Source organism: Limanda limanda, chromosome 4, assembly GCF_963576545.1.
Source record: "Limanda limanda chromosome 4, fLimLim1.1, whole genome shotgun sequence".
In the NCBI taxonomy this organism is placed as follows: Eukaryota; Metazoa; Chordata; class Actinopteri; order Pleuronectiformes; family Pleuronectidae; genus Limanda; species Limanda limanda.
The window spans coordinates 31,820,061-31,824,060 of NC_083639.1; the positions used below are offsets into that span (position 1 = coordinate 31,820,061).

At 44.9% G+C, this 4,000-nt stretch overlaps 1 long non-coding RNA gene across 1 annotated transcript in view; it reads left to right on the plus strand.

Annotated features, from left to right (window-relative positions):
• The first annotated feature begins 1,066 nt into the window (after positions 1 to 1,066).
• The window catches only part of LOC133000470 (uncharacterized), a 3,057-nt gene continuing 123 nt past the window's right edge, over positions 1,067 to 4,000 (plus strand). The window contains exons 1-2 of the long non-coding RNA XR_009678199.1: positions 1,067 to 1,234; positions 3,308 to 4,000. The exon at positions 3,308 to 4,000 is cut by the window's right edge and continues 123 nt beyond it. This is a non-coding gene — a long non-coding RNA (uncharacterized LOC133000470). The remainder of the gene's footprint in view (positions 1,235 to 3,307) is intronic.

The following is a 4,000-nucleotide window of genomic DNA, read 5'->3' on the forward strand; positions in this document are numbered from 1 at the left end:
ACTTTCTTTCTTATTGGGTCATTATTTATTTAACTTGTCTCAGTTCTGCTCTGCTCACTGTCCCTCAGTCATCTGTCCCTCACCCAGCCTGTCAGTCACGTCCACCTCATCAACTCCATTCACCTGCACTCACCTGCTCCTGATCACTGAGAAAGTGTCAGTAAATAACATGTGGACTGAGGCCGAGCACTCGTCCTCCTCAGGTTTTCAGAATAAGACACATTCTTATTGAAACACGTTGGACAGTTGATAAGTATAGAAACAAACAGGAAGTGACATCAGGAGCCGTCCCTACTTTAAACAGTGTTTAATTACACAAACCTGCTCAGTGACCAACACACAGAGAAGAAGCTGATGAATGAAACAATGGTCCAACATGTCTGATCTGATATTTATTTTCAGGTCACAGACTGGACTGAGGTCAGCAGCATGTTGAGAGTCTGTGTTGACATGATGACGATCCACAACAACAGGACACATTCTAATATTCATATTTCTTTATCCAGGTTGGAGAACTGCAGACTGTCAGAGATCAGCTGTTCCTCTCTGGCTTCAGCTCTGAGGTCAAACCCCTCTCATCTGAGAGAACTGGATCTGAGATACAACGACCTGCAGGACTCAGGAGTGAAGGAGCTGTGTGGTTTTCTACAGAGTTCAACCTGTCGACTGGAGACTCTGAGGTCAGTTCACTGACTGACTTTTGTAGATCTCATATCTATAAAACAGCATTTATACACAATTTATCTCATTTAATTCTAATTTAACATAATTCCTCTTCATACATAACTTGAATCCATTCATTAATTAATCTGTGACATTTTAAATATTCAGCTACTTGTTAAAACACTGAGTTTAGTTCTGGATTTCCTAAACTGATCTGCAGGACAGAGACCGGGTCCACATAATCTATTTGTACTGAATCAGGACTCGTTCTTAGTCCAACATGTCAGATTTCATATTTATCTTCCATGTTATGAGTCTGTGCTGACATGAATATGTGTCTGTTATTTTCACACATGAACTCAGTTTAATTTACAGTTAAGTTTTATTCTTTATCCAGGTTGCATCACTGCAGTCTGTCAGAGATCAGCTGTTCTTCTCTGGCTTCAGCTCTGAGGTCAAACCCCTCTCATCTGAGAGAACTGGATCTGAGAGGAAACTACCTGCAGGACTCAGGAGTGAAGGAGCTGCTTGATCTACAGCAGAGTCCAACCTGTCGACTGGAGACTCTGAGGTCAGTAGATGGGTGGAGTCAGTCCACGCTGCTTTCATCAGTATTTTACTAAACACAGTCAGGATCACAGATCCAGGGTCTGTGCTACCAAGCAGGATTTGTGGTTATCAGGTTAACTTCAGGTTTAGTTTTTTCAGTCCCACGAAGCTCGTCCACTTCTTAACGAGGTAAATCACCATGGTAACTTCTGATGAACGGCTCACCTGCTCCAGGTTAAGTTGGAGATCAACCCGTATAGAAGCTCCGCCCACTGACCACAGTGACTCTCCACTGTTGTGTGGTGCACACTCTCCTTAAAGGGACGGATAAGGGAAGTTTAAATCAACGTCTGGTTGGTTCAGTTGATCTCTAACTCACCCAGAACATCTCAATGTCTCCAGACTCATCCTGTCCCCAAAACACCAGATGACCTCAGTCAGCTTCCTGGAGACAGGTCCATGTGTCTTTATAGAGAAGTGATGTCAGAGGTTTCCACCACAGTGTGTGTCCTCAGAGACAGTCAATCAATCAATTTTTATTCGTATAGCCCATATTCACAAATCACAGTTTGTCTCATAGAGCTTTAACATGGTGAGACATCCTCTGTCCTTCACCCTCAGCAAGAGTCAGGACAAACTACTAAAAACCCTTTTAACAGGTGAAGACACGTAGAAACCTCAGAGAGACACATGTGAGGATCCTTCTCTCAGGACGGACACAAGTGACACAGATGTGTAGAGGAGAACATCATCAGGAGAAAGGTTTCAGCAGCAATGATGAGGGGAAACATGTTGAAGGAGAACTTCAATACTATATGTCAAGCAGTCCTGCTGCATCATAGTCTCTGGTCAGCAGCCGGCAAAATCCTGATCCAGCATCAAGACCAGATCCACTATAGTCCACAGTCATTGTCCACTGCAGCCAGTTAGGATCCATCATCAGCTGCCACCTCGGTCCTGGTCCACCACCATCCAATGCCAACATGATATAGGATCCTCCATTACCACTACGATCATCCGGCACGATACAGAATCCACCAAACTGGATCCACCACCGAGACCTCCGACAGGCGATCCACAGATCCTGATCCATGGTGTGGCCTCAGCTGTGGTCCTGGATCTGTGGGCGATGAGGCAAACGGACTCGGGGGAAGGGGTCAAAGGTCAGAAACATGTACTGATGAGATATGAATTACTTTGATGTGATAAGGATGGAGAAGAGGAAGGAGAAGCTGGAGAGAGAAGCTCCGTGTGTCATGTGTCATAAATTCCCTTTGCACCATCAGGTGTTTTTGCCTTGTAATCAATGATACAATGATAGAGGCCGAACTTGAGGCTCAAGGTAAATCTGACTGGCTCCTGGTTTGTATGGTAGTTCAAGTGAGACAGTGTGTGTCCTCAGAGACAGTGAGACAGTGTGTGTCCTCAGAGACAGTGTGTGTCTTCTTCTCTTGCACTCGTCTTGTTAGTAAACAACAGATTCAAATCTCGTGGCCTCGAGTTATTTGTCTCGTTCACACGTTATTATGTTGTGGTCACGTATTATATTTTTACCAGATGTCACCAGGGGGCGCTGTAACTTACACAAGCTGGACCACAGCTGACAGCCTCACACGAGGGACAGAGACGTCTTCATCTGATCTGAGACAGTTTGTCCTCTCACTTCATCAGTGAAGAACTGATCAGGTGGATCTTTGTCACAGCTCTGAGATCAGTGGGACTGAAGCCTGTCCTCATCACCATGGTAACCAGGAGCTCTTTATACAGAGCAGAACCTCTGCTGAGGTCCATCTGTCTCATCTGGTCCCAGTTTGTCAGAAGCAGATGTTCATCAACACACAGAGAAACATGTCTTCACCTGTAACAGCAGTAAATCCACCTCTCAGGTGTCCACTCTGCACTTTGACATGCAGAGGACACACACTGAGCTCTTAGCGTGTTCATTCCAACACGTGAACATGAAGCAAAGAGGAAGCTGCTCCACCTCTGAACAGGACTGAAGTCCCTGCTGCTCTTTCTACTGGATGAGCTGCATCACTGACTCACAGCTGATGAAGTGAGTCTCTGGGACACTGATGTCTTCTTCTCTCAACAGGTGGAGGAGGGAGGAGTCTTAGTGGAGCTGAGTGTGAAGAGGACAGTGTGTGTGGACGGAGGCTGAGCTGTGTCCTGAGGATCCAGAGGCTGAAGCAGCAGCAGCTTGTGTGTAGTTTCCAATCTACACAACCCCTAATCTGCATGTGTTTGTGAGATGAAGCCGGAGCACCTGGAGAAAACACGGGGAGAACATGCAGACTCCACACAGGAAGACCCATCTGAACCGGATTCAAACCAGCAACCTTCCTGCCCCGATTGTGTTTATTCACATGAAGAATGTGTTTATTGAAATGACACAACACAAGCAGAATATATAACCCCTCTATAAAGAGTCACATACAGTGTGTTTTAGTTTGTCTTTATTATTGTCCACCTTTGTCCCTCAGTCTGTCTCCATGTGTGTAGAACCACATTCTGTGTATATGTTTGTTTATGATCTTAAAGTTCCTGGATTCACGTCACAAATTGATTTAGTTCAACACAAAGTTAAACACATTGAAATCACTTTGAGTTTAAAATCAGAGTTTTGTCTTTGACGCAAAAGATCAAAACTCTGGACTTAAAAATGGGACGTTTTCATTTCTGCATCAGGTGCAGATCGGTGGTGGCTTTTCTACTTTTGACCCACAGGTGGCGCTGCAGTATAACAGCAGCACATCCCAGTCAAAGCCTTTATATTCAGTCTATGAGT